The following is a 13,570-nucleotide window of genomic DNA, read 5'->3' as shown; positions in this document are numbered from 1 at the left end:
TCTCACCCCTGAAACAAGAATGAACAAAATTTGAAAAAGGAAATTTATATATAATAAAAGTATGGATAAATGCCACTGGGAATTATGAGACATAACACCAAACCTGTTACATTTTTTAGGATAAGATGACTGAGAATGTCATGGAATAGTGATTACCCTTAGACAGCAAAGGAAATATATATAAAAAATAACCAATTTTTAAAAGTGCCAGTAATTTGGATCTTTCCTAGGTATGCATATGTAGCCTTTAATATATGGAGGATCTTTCATACATACTGTAGCCTTTAATATATGGAGTATCTTTCAGTGCAACCACTGAAACACCTGTGAACTGACTAAGAAGAACAGTAACCCAGTGGAGACATGGGGAGAGGGAGAGGGGGGGGGGTTACCATGCTCTCCTACTAACATTCCATCGTACCTTCAGCCATGCTACTGATCAGAAACTTCGCACTCTCTCCCTTCTCCCATCCATGGACTGGCTGAGTAGGCCCACCCTTATCCAAACCTTTTGTGTTTTTCATGTGTAATGCTGCATTTGTGTTGCATTGTGTTTATGTTGCATTTTGTTGTGTTGGGTCCCGTTTGTTCCCTCACATGAAGAATAAACAGAAAAAATTTGCTTCAAGAGTCCTACACGAACACACTTTTTAAGACATGCACAGGCCTAAATATACCTTTAAAATAAGACCTTTTCTTGTAGGGCATCCAAATCTAGTAGGATATCCTAGGCCTATAATAGTAAGGTTAGCTTGCCTGACAACAATAACAATTCAATACAAGAGTACTAAACGAACACGCTTTTTAAGAAATGCAGGCCTATCTTTAAAGCAAGGCCTCATCATGCAGGGCATCCAAATCTAGTAGGATATCCTAGGCCTAATCTATATGAGGAAGATTAGCCTATCTGATGACACCAGCCTAACAATTTGCTTCAGGAGTCCTACATAAGAACGCTTTTCAAGATATACATAGGCCTACATATACATCATTAAAACAAGACCTCTTCATGTAGGATATCCAAACCTAGTAGGTCATCCTAGGCCTATTCAAGTAAGGTTAGCCTAATTAGCCTAACTGACAACAGCAATAATTCACCACAAGAGTTCTGCACAAAAATGTTTTTCAAGACACATACGCCTAAATGTATCTTTAAAACAGGGTATCGTCACATAAGGATGTTCAAATCTAGTAGGATATGCTAGGCCTATCGAAGAAAGGTTAGCCTACCTAAACAGTAACAACTTTGTTTCAAGAGTCCTACAAAAACAACATCTTAAAGATACACGTAGGCCTACCCATATTTTATAACAATGCTTCATCTTGTAGGATATTCAAATCTAGTAGGATATCCTAGGCCTAAACAAGGAAAGTTAGCCTACCTGTCGACAATAACCTAACAATTTGCATCAAGAGAACTACCTACACGAACATGCATTTTGATATATGTAGGTCTACATACATCTTAAAAACAAGGGTTCATCATGTAGGTTATCCAAAGCTATGTATAGGCCTAGGACATCCAAGGATACCCTAGGCCTATACATGTAAAGTTAGCCTATCTGACGGTAGGCTAGTAAGCTAGCAACTCGCTTAAAGAGACCTACACGAAGGAGATTTTCAAGATAAAAGTAGGGTAGAACTACAAAGGCCTAGACTATATCTTTAAAAAAGATCTCGTCGCGTAGGATATCCAAATCTGGTAAGATATCCTAGGCCCACAAAACGTTTGCCTACCTGACGAAAACAGCCTAAGAATTCGCTTCAGAAAGCCTACTCAAACGCGACTTTCAAGGCAATCGTAGGCCTAATATATATTTAAAGCAAGGCCTCCACGTGTAGGATATCCAAAGCTAATAGGATCTCGTAAGCCTAGGCCTAGGCTATAATAGGAAAGTTAGCCAACCAGATGACAACAGCCTAATAATTCGCTTGAAGAGTCCTACAGGAACACGCTTTTGAAGATACACATAGGCCTACATATATACCCTTAAAGCAAGGACTCTTCTTGTAGGATATCCTAGGCCTACCTCACGACAGTAGCCTAACAATTCGCTTCGAGAGTCCTACACAAACATGCTTTTCAAGATACGCTTAGGCCTATATAGATCTTTAAAATAGCAATTGGTCGTCACTGAAAATAATTTAACAAATTTAAAAGGATAAAGTACTTAAATATTTTAAAATAGTAATCCTTTTCTCACCATTAACTCCTTCGACGTCCTCCGAACTCCTTCTCACTGACCTCAGTATGGCAACACTTCCAAGAGCGAATTATATTAGCCATATATAATCTTATTTTGTCAGCAATTTGAGTATTGCGCAGTTTTCTCCGGCCTCTAATAACCCTAATTTTACCAATTATTCCTTAAATTAGCTTATTTTAACAGCGATAAATCGATTCTTGGTGTTAAAATAAGTATATAAATGTTAAAATATACGTTTTATGGGTTAAAATTTGTGTTATTAATGCGTATTCAAAGTCTCCAATTTGAGTGTTGCGCAGTTTTCTCCACGATCTACTAACCTTTTTTTCACAGCTTTACTAGTTAAATTAGGTTAATATAACCGCAGAAAATTGATTATCGCTGTTAAAATAAGAGTATAAGTGTTAAAATATACCTTCTTGGGGTTAAACTCGATGTTATTAACGCGTATTTACAGTCTCCAATTTGAGTGTTGCGCAGTTTTCACCACGATCTAATAACCCATATTTTACCACTTTACTCGCTAAATCATATTAATTTAACCGCGAGAAATCGATTCTCACGGTTAAAATAAGTGTATAAATATTATAATATATGCTTTTATGTCTAACGTTACAGTTATTAACGACTATTTACAGTCGCCAGTCAGGGACTGAATGAGCCCCCTAAGAGTGCGTGTGTTAATAGAACACGACGTTTTAAATGGCTACGGCGCTGAATAGCAAAACAGATCCTTCTTGGTATTATCTCTTTTTATTGCTTTTATTGCACGTTTATTATATAATGCAATGCAGTATTTGAACTAAATGGCTTTTATTTTATTCGATTTTGGTCTAATGTTACCTTTATACTCCGTATATCATAAAGAATTTTGCGATATCTTTTTCAAACACCTGTGGCAAATATTGTTGTCTAAGTTATTAACACGTGCCAGTGTACCAAAAAATACATTTATGCGTGAAATTCATTTATAAACTAACTTTTTATACAGTAAACTATAAGATCCCCCAGTAAAAGATTATGTAAAATACATAATTAAGAATCATTATAATAAAGTTTAGATTATATCTCGTTCAGTAGAATATTATTAATATTATTTTTATTTATGTTTTTCAGGGTCTTTCGGTACTTTTATCACCGGGACGTCTACACTCAAAGGTTATGTATCACGTTAATTATGTTTTAAATATTAAAATTACTATGTATAAGCAATACACATCTTACATGTAACAATTTTTAAAATTTTAGTCATTTTTATACAAATACGCGAATTATAGTGCAAACACTTTAAAGTAACAATTACAGCAAAGATATAATAAAGTGGAGTCCTACATACGAATTAGTTTAGAGCCATCATTCACTATAACCACATAATTTTATTTTAGACCTTTGCCAACCATTATATGATGTTTTTAGCGAAGAGGAATGTTTTTTTTTTCTCCTGGATTCGCCATCTACGCATTATGTAAATTATGACTTTACCTTGAGCGACAAGCGGGCATCTCGTGACCTCCAGCAAAATTCTGATTTTGTCCTTGCCCGTTTGCTCTATTTAAATGAACCACCCAGAAGTTCTGTTTTATAACATCCCTATTTTAATTTAAGTTCATTGTGTAGCTTTAGTAGGGAAATATAAACCGTCCAGCTCTCCCTTAGCTCATAAATGCATAAATCACTACACTGCGTACGGCAACATTCAGTTGCACACACATAAACATATGTACTCCGAGCGACTCGCACTTTCTAGAATCTCGTCCAGACAGTTTAGCTACTTATTCAGGTCAACATTTCATATATCCATATTACTCATCCTCCCAAGAAACCAGGAATGTATGGTGAGTTTTTTTTTACGATTTATTACCTCTCGTTTGCTTATGTCCAAAACATGTAAAAATATTTATCAAGCTGCTCACCTGACAGATAAAATTCGTTTAACTGTAATATGCAGCCGCATTTCAGTAAAGAATAACTGACCACAGGAGTCTGGTTATACACTGAAAATTTTATTTCCATGAACACTCTTCTTTTATGTTGCACCTTCAGAGCTCTTTTCCTCTTTCATTTCCTCGGTGACTCAACTCTTCTTTAATTTCATCATCATCAGTATCTAATATCCCGTCCCATCCCCAACAAATATATACACGAGTCAGCCAAAGCAGTAATTCTACCACTCAAACTAAAAATACTTTTTCAGATATTCTTATGCCAAAATATTCCTCAGCGTTGTTTGTTTCTCCCCGCTCTCTCTCTCTCTCTCTCTCTCTCTCTCTCTCTCTCTCTCTCTCTCTCTCTCTCTCTCTCTCTCTCTCTCTCTCTCTCTCTCTCTCTCCAGTAACACTGCGTGTGAGATGTCAATGGACTTTTGATCTAATGCACACTGCTTACAGGAAAGAAAATACTGTAAAAAGTACAGAGGGGGATGAAAACTGAATAGTTCTGTGTTACGGGCAGACACTCGAACCTCATATTAGCTGTATTCTCAATCAGGGATAATGTTAAAAAAGAAACAGTAACAGTAAGTTATGGGGACTGGCTGCATATTCAGCAATTGCCAATCCTTTATAAATTCATTGAAGCACGCGAACACAATTTCGTTTTACGTTTCCAACAGTCATTCTGGGGAGGGGTACAGTGTCTGCCAGCAATATGATATCATTGTGTTTCCCTTGGCACCTTTTATATGAATATCTTGATAATGACATATGCATATGTGTGTGCATAAATGTGTACAGATGGTTTTTAAGAAGAAGCACACATCAATTTCTGTCAAGCTTTCAATGGCTGTGTTTATTGTCTTGTTCTGGGTCTTGCATTTCCTATACTACAGTTTGTTTCCAGTTAAAATTAACGTAGTTGTACTTTTTAATGGTTTATTTTTTATTATACAACATATTTCCATACAGCATTCGTTGCTGCTTTATCACAGAGCTGGAGTTACATAACATCAGGGCCTAGACCTTTGTGAAGATGAAATATTTCTGATATGCTAAAACTTTAGTAAACTCTTGAAGTAACACAAGTCATGACAGCCAACAATTAGAAACATAGACTTAAAAAAACTGCTTCAGAAACTTCATAATGATGATTTTGTAGTGCATGACGTTAACTGGTTCAAGTCATTATAATATTAAGCAACGAATAAGAAAACTTAAGTTTACCTTTCAAATACCACGAATGGACTTTAAACCACTTTAAAGAAAATGTTACCCTACAAGGTTTTCGGGGGTAACGTTTAAAGCCACAATACATTCGTAAAGAACTTAATTGCCAAATTATCAAGAAATCCTAACATAGTGGTACGCATCGCTACCTTCATTTGTTCTCCATCAACCGATGAATATGCTGTCTGATTTAGCGCTCGAACCAAGCCATTACGGGCTGCTTATTATTGTATTATCTGTATTTTCTATTTATGTTGTATCATTTCTTGATGTTTTTCTTACACTGAGCGAAGGCTTGCTTTGCACATTAAAGAATGGCCATCAATGCTTGTTCAGTATAAAAAGCTGTGCATCAATATTTACGAAAGTTCGTGAAAGGCTTTTCACTAAAATTTTGCGAAGGTGAAAAATAGGCCTACGATAAAAACCCTTTCCATCAGATTTTGACGGTGACGAAACTCACATTTCTAAAACTTTCTAATAACAATAACAAAAGAACATTTTATAAATTCTGAAGCAGTTATGACAATTCACTTTCATATTTTTTAATGTTCTCTCCAGAGGAAAATCTGCTTGGGTGTATTAACACAAAAAAATTTCAGGTGATAGTAATAACAATTATAATTACATTTACGATGATAATTATAGCAGTAGCTATAACAATTTTAACAAATAATAAAACAAATATTAAATTTATATACGCCAATAGCGATAATGATGGAACTTTTTCATTGTCCAGTTTTTATGAATAATAATAATAATAATAATAATAATAATAATAATAATAATAATACATGAGACAGACAAAAGAACTGGACAGCGATGAAACATGGCAATGGCTAGAGGGGAGAACTCAAGAAGGAAACAAGGAATGCTAACAGTCGCACAAGATCAGGCCCTAAGAACCAGATATGTCCAAAGAACAATAAATGGAAATAACATCTCACCCATATGCAGGAAGTGCAATATGAAAGACGAGACCATAAACCACATAGCAAGCGAATGTACGGCGCTTGCACAGAACCAGTACAAAAAGAGGCATGATTCAGTAGCAAAAGCCCTCCACTAAAGCCTGTGCAAGAAACACCAGCTAGTTTGCAGTAATAACTGGTACGAACACCAACCCGAAGGAGTGATAGAAAACGTTCAGGCAAAGATCCTCTGGGACTATGGTACCAGAACAGATAGGGTGTTACGTGCCAATAGACCAGACGTGACGTTGATTGACAAAATCAAGAAGAAAGTATCACTCATTGGTGTCGCAATAACATAGGACACCAGAGTAGATGAGAAAGAAAGAGAAAAAACTGATAAGTAGCAAGACCTGAAAATCGAAATAAGAAGGATGTGGAATATGCCAGTGGAAATTGTACCCATAATCGTAGGAACACTAGGCATGATCCCAAGATCCCTGAAAAGGAATCTGGAAAAACTAGATGCCGAAGTAGCTCCAGGACTCATGCAGAAAAGTGTGCTACTAGAAACAGCGCACGTAATGAGAAAAGTGATGGACTCCCAAGGAGGCAGGATGCAACCCGGAACCCCACGCTATAAAAACCACCCGGTCGAATAGGATGACTGTGATAGACAAAAAAAATAATAAATAAATAAAAAATGAATAATAATAATAATAATAATAATAATAATAATAATAATAATAATAATAATAATAATAATAATAATCATCATCATCATCATCATCATCATCATCATCACATCATCATCATCATCATCATCATCATGAGATTAATAATAATGATAATTGTTGAAATAAAGTTTGAGATTTTAACTTTTCGCTCTCGTCAATGGACCACATTTGGAGCAAAGGTGGTGTTTGGGACGCTTCATTTACCTCTCCGGTTATATCATCGCATTTCTAATTTCGAAGTTCTGTCAAAGTCAGTCAGTATGAAGAATAACAGCATAGCTTCACACATTAATAACATTATCAATTAACCTGGGGAAAACCACAAGATGTCTCCAAAACCTGTGGCAAAGAAATCCACAATTGACGTTCACACTTTGTACCAAAAGTCTCTTTACCTTCAGGTAATCATAAGCTGAAGAGACAATGCCAGAAAGTGTGAACGCCACTGACGACTTACAGAATATATACATTTCAGATTTCTTTGCCTAGATAATGTTATGGAATAACTAAAACACCAACTTCTGGAGGTGTGGGGCGGGGAGGGGGAGTGTTTAGCATCAACTTGAAAAAAAAAGACCAAATTCTAGCTTCGATCTTCCTTACGAATTCTGTAGTACTAACGTAGTAAAAAAAAATGGCCAACTAAACTAATAATTTACTTTCCATGTTACACCTTGTCCTTATTAATAAGCTCATTCTCCCTATAACAGCATTATCCTGATCTCACTCATCAACTGCGTAGACATAGGCCTAATGGCCTACTGTTTATAAACCTATGCTCAGTAAGTTTGCGTTGAGGTATATATATATGTTTATATAAAATTGCATAAAGTGAGAAACGCCACTGAAAATCTCTCTCACCCGTCAAAAGAAATGACGAGAGTCATTGGAGGCGAAATTACCCTCTCTCATTATTTTGTCACGTCATTCCTTTAGTTTACGTCGTTGTGTATCCTTGCGGAAGACCCAAGACCGTCTCTTTTCTTCTCGCCGTTTGGGAATATTTAATCAACTTCGCGCCGTCTAATTTGGAGAGATAACCAGATCAGAACAAGGTGGGTTTATTGTTTAACTGGTTTGTTTGTTTTTGAACTGAGAACTGGTAATTTCTCTGCAGATTTATGCCGCCCGGTTATTTGGGTCATTTCGCCGCTCGTGCTGAGTTATGGCGGCCAGTTTGGGAAGATATGTTTAGCATTCGGTGATTAAACAATGATTCGGTTCGTGAGTTTCGTACTAATATCTCTTTTTTTCATGAAAGTCATTTATTGCTTAATGTTAATAAAATGACGCAGAATTCGCTAGCCATATTTACTAGGCTTATGTACGGGAATATTCAGTCGGAGGAGATATTGGATAGGTGATAAAATATCCCTTTTAATTTTTAATTAATGATTTATGAAATTCTCATCATTAAGATGTATTAACATACAGAACAGTAATACTTTACTTGTAGTTTAGGTAAGGGCGTTTTTACCGTGTCGTATCTGGGCGTGGCAATGCCCGGCTGCGTCCATAACATGAATTTGCATTTTAGACACCCGGGTGGAACTAACATAAGTTTTCATGATAGGTGAAGAGAGATAAGGTATCCGTAGGCCTATATTTTGCTTCAAATAATGGGCAGAGTTACTAGCCTATGAACAAGTGCGTGCGCAAAGATAGGGATTGATATAGTGTGTAGTAGGTCTATCAAACCTACAAAAACATCGTTTCTATTTTCCTTGACACCTGTAATCTTCTCTCTTCCAAGACGGTGTCAGGTCGCAATATTTCTGTCAACTATCATTCAGTTTTACTTCTATGTATGTATATATACATACTGATTTCTAGCCAAATACATGAACCATATATTTTTACCACTGTTCAGTGTTTTAGGCCTATCTAACCGTTACTGTTGGTGCACACCACTGGTTTTTGTATGCCCCCCGGTCGTCTCTATTAAATGTTTATTGGGAAACCTCGATATTGTGGGTAACCAAAAGTAGTGAATTGGTCTAATTGAAGTGGTCTGAAATGCATAAACCATAATATTGAATGAATGAATATTGGATTTTTGTCCATAATCAATAGGCCTTTATTGTTTTCAAGCTACTAAATGACTTCATACTGCACATTCCATTACTGTATATTATTTGATATATATTTTAACGATTGTTTTTGTGATTTTGCACAATCACGGAAAACATAAAAAGCAAAAATGTCCTGCAGGCAGTTACAGAGATGCATCCTAACCTTACCTCCCTTAACGTAATGCAGGGTCCCGTCAGGCATACCAACCTTACCGTCCCTTGCGTAATTGAGGGGACCGTGTCCTTAATTTGTCTGGGGAGCACTTGGCCTGTCATGGATCCCCTCAACCTGACCTGACCTAGAGTTATGTAAATCATAGACCTGAAATACTGGATTTCATCCCAAATTAAGCTCACATACTGGGTCTTAAGTGGCAAGGGGGCCATACTCTTCCTCGCTAGCATTGTATACGGCATATAGGCACAAGGTAGTCTTGAATTGTGGCCGAAGTTTTTAAACATGCAATTACTTTAGCGTAAGAATATATTTAGTTTTTATTACTTGAAGACAGCAAGTGATTATTACATAAAAGCTAGTGATTAACTCATGTATTAAAAGCACTTACTGAACACCTTCAAAGCGACTGTGTTATTAGATGATGCTGGGCCTAATATTTTTGCGGGTCAGTATACGAATTGTTATTAACTTGTTCCACATATTCCTTAAGAAAAAAAATAACAATTTTCATCGATTACCAATTTCTGATATTACATTTTTTAAGGCCTAAGGGTAAAATTCTGAAGGGGTTACATCCATGATTTGGTATTTAAAAAGTATGAATGTGGTAATACCATTATCGCATTTGCTCTGGAGCCATCTTTTGTTGTCGAATAATATATTGTATATATATATATATATATATATATATATATATATATATATATATATATATATATATATATATATATATATATGTATATAATTAAGGCCAATATATGAGTATATACACCTATATTAATAATCATCACTTTTACCAACAAAACTTGATTTCATAACGTAAAATAATTCTCAAACTACAAGATAAACAGAAAATTAGACCTAAAATTAGACGAAAACCTGAAGGATCCAACAAATTAAATCCTGCGCTTTCTGTGGCACACTATTCACGATGACAATTAGAGCAAACAGTCGTGCTTTTCCGAATGGGAAAGAAAACCACCTGCGGAGATGATCTAGTATTCTAGCACTAGACTCAATCCGATCGGAAAATTCTCTCTCTCTCTCTCTCTCTCTCTCTCTCAGAGCAGAGAGAGAGAGAGAGAGAGAGGAACTTTAATACTTAGCCTTTAATGTTTAAAAGTTGAATGACTAAATCAATGTATCGTTGAATTTGTATGAGAGAGAGAGAGAGAGAGAGAGAGAGAGAGAGAGAGAGAGAGAGAGAGAGAGGATGAACGGTTCAAATATTTTTTAAGAAATCATGATCAAATTATTCAATAATTATCTTGATATTTTAAAGGAATCTAGGAGAGAGAGAGAGAGAGAGAGAGAGAGAGAGAGAGAGAGAGAGAGAGAGAGAGAGAGAGGAAATTTAATACTTAGCCTTTAATGTTTGAAAGTTGAATAAGTAAATCAATGTACCGTTGGGTATGCGTGTATGTGTGTGTGTGTGTGTGTGTGAGAGAGAGAGAGAGAGGAATAAACGGTTCAAATATTAATCTAAACAAATCGTGATCAAATTATTCAGTAATTACCTTGATATTTTAAAGGAGTCTAAGAGAGAGAGAGAGAGAGAGAGAGAGAGAGAGAGAGAGAGATTTTAAGGATGACTAGAGAAAGAATCGTCTCTGTGGGCTGCCTCAAGAAAGTCGTTGGTTGCAGCGATTAAAGTTTGAGAAAGAGTGCATGTGTGTGTGTGTGTGTGTGTGTGCAAACACTCTTCAGCAGCCTCTCGGGTAGGCGTGTGGGTGGTCGGGAGGGAGGCAGAAAGGGCGGGAAAGAAACAAACATCAACAGCAGCTGCATGATGAAGGCGTGACCCCCAATCATCACTATAAACACGGCTATATGTGAGTCAGAGCATGAACGCGCGCTCACACTCCCGCTCGCTCTCTTTTTTTTTCTCTCTTTTTCACATGGCTTGGTTGATTGCTTTCTCTCTCTCTCTCTTTCTCTCTCTCTCTCTCTCTCCAAAATGTAATATATATAATATATACTTATTTATATATGTATTCACTAAAAGTATGCATAATTTACTACGGCAATTTTAATTCAGACAAGAAGTGTGCCCTACTTAATTCAAATAAGAAGTGTGCCCTAAATTCAAATAAGAAGTGTGCCCTACTTAATTCAAATATTCACCTGGTGTGATTACGAATGCTACATAAATATAGGGTTTAGGGTCTGTATTCTGCGTTACGGAAAGTTCTCTTCCGTATTCTACATTTGAGAATGCATCTGACCGGTAGCCTACATACATAAGCCTATGTATTCTACGGTTATATGCCTATAAGCCTAGGAAAGATATAGAAAGAGGCGCTTGGTCTGTATTCTACATTTGGGAAAGTGTGGGGTTTGTATCCTAGTATATTTAAGGGATCGAGTCGATATTCTACATACATAAGCCCACGAATTCTAAATTTATAAGCCCATCAGTTAAAGGAAGGTGTAGAAACAGACACTTGGTCTGTATTCTACATTTGGGAAAGTGTGGGGTTTGTATTTTTACATCTGAGAAAGGGTCTAGTCACCACTCAACATACATAAGCCTATGCCTTCTCCGTTTATAAGCCTATTCGCCTAGGAAAGGTATAGAAGGAAACACTTGGTCTGTATTCTACATTTGGGAAAGTGTGGGGTTCGTATTCTACATTTTAAATGCATCTGTCCAGTATTCTACGCACATAAGCCTGTGTATTCTAAATTTATAAGCCTACAAGCCTAGGAAAGGTCTAGAAATACACATTTAAACAACAAAGATAGAAGGAACGCTCCCTCTCGTCACTTGAGAATTGCAAAGTTGAAATGTTGATATATTTTGTCAAGGCTGCGGCGGCTAAATAACACGGCAAAAAAACATAGCAAGGAAAACACAGACTAATGGGAGTTAAAATGCTGTTTTCCAAAGCACTTTCTGTGCTTCTCGGTTTTGTTTGTTCTGTAAACAAAGACAACAATTAGCGAATATATACCAAAATACCCTAGACAGTAGTTAGCTCAGGATCATAGGAAAATTGATACTTAGTTTTAAATGTTTAAACGTTGAATAAATAAATCAATGTATCGTTGGTCCTATTTGAGAGAGAGAGAGAGAGAGAGATTTAAACGACACCAGTGCAAGGGACAACATGGTTTAATGTTACCGACCGAAGATAGACATGGAAATAACGCTACTTAGCAAGAGGGAAGAAAAAAAAGTCTATATTTAAATAAATGTGGGAGATTTTCAAGTCTTGACAGTGAAGGTAAACCCCCCCTCCCCTAGCCTCGTAATATGAGTATCACTACCGTTTTTAATTCGTTAAAAGACCACGAATATTCTCCCTGTTTGTTGCATCCAAAAATAAAACGGAATGAAGACCAATAACTAATTGCGCTATGTTTGTAGACACTCGACAATTCTGTACACAAACAGATAATTCAAGCTGGTTCTGCCTGACGGTATTTTGAGAGAGAGAGAGAGAGAGAGAGAGAGAGAGAGAGAGAGAGAGAGAGAAAGAGAAATATCCTCACGACTTTATTTTAAGGTTATCTCTGGGGTTACATCAACGGCCCTCTTCAGTGAGTTGGTTGTTGCTAAGCCACAAGACACCGGCAGGCAACGGCGGGTTTATTGTGGCCCGGCGTTCCAGAATTCGCTTAACGAAATCTTCCTCAGTCGCTGAGAGACAGGAATGTATTAGGAATGTAGCACTTCCGGTGCAAATCGTTGGGAGGAAGATTACTCGCGTTCATTTCAAGGACAAGTTTGTGTTCAGCCAATTAACTAAATGTTTTGTTAACATAATTCCTCACAGGACAACTAGTTAGCAAACGCTCCTTACGAAGGTGGAGGAAATGGAAAAGGCTGATTAGACTCAAATAGTTGTGAAACGTGAAAACGAGGTCTGAGATTTAACAATGTTGAATTAGTAACGACACATTCCTAGATAAAGTTCGCTAGGCTGATCCTAGGATGAAAAAGGCAAAGGAGTCAGCGCAAGGGAGTCAGCATAAGGTATAGAAGTCAGCAAATAAGGCAGACAAGAGTTATCCCCCTACCAGCATACCAAATGACGAGGGAGGTACGTTGGAATGGAAAGAGAAAATTAGGTTTTAAGATGTAGCGGAGCGGAGAGGAAGGGTCATTTTGACAAGTCGGCCTAGATCAATGTTGTTTTGTAATTTTTTAGTTTCATGTAGCGTAAATATTAAGTTTGCTTAAGATTCTTTTCGTCATTGTGCAGTGGGAATAACGGAAGAAGGGAAATTTATAATAAAAAGCTGCATTCTTAGTAGACGATGTAAGTAACAGAAGTTGGTGAAAGCAGCGTATTCTAATA

The 13,570-nt window shown here is 36.7% G+C and overlaps 1 protein-coding gene across 1 annotated transcript in view; it reads left to right on the top strand.

Annotated features, from left to right (window-relative positions):
* Positions 1–7,877: 7,877 nt before the first annotated feature.
* Positions 7,878–13,570, top strand: part of LOC136845279 (coactosin-like protein) — an 85,930-nt gene continuing 80,237 nt past the window's right edge. Inside the window, exon 1 of the mRNA XM_067115430.1 lies at positions 7,878–8,071. The gene's annotated coding sequence lies outside the window, so the exon portion shown is untranslated. The remainder of the gene's footprint in view (positions 8,072–13,570) is intronic.

The sequence above is a fragment of the Macrobrachium rosenbergii genome, chromosome 13, assembly GCF_040412425.1.
Source record: "Macrobrachium rosenbergii isolate ZJJX-2024 chromosome 13, ASM4041242v1, whole genome shotgun sequence".
NCBI classification, from domain to species: domain Eukaryota; kingdom Metazoa; phylum Arthropoda; class Malacostraca; order Decapoda; family Palaemonidae; genus Macrobrachium; species Macrobrachium rosenbergii.
Note: the sequence above shows the minus strand (reverse complement) of the source record. Positions and strands in the feature narration are given on the sequence as shown.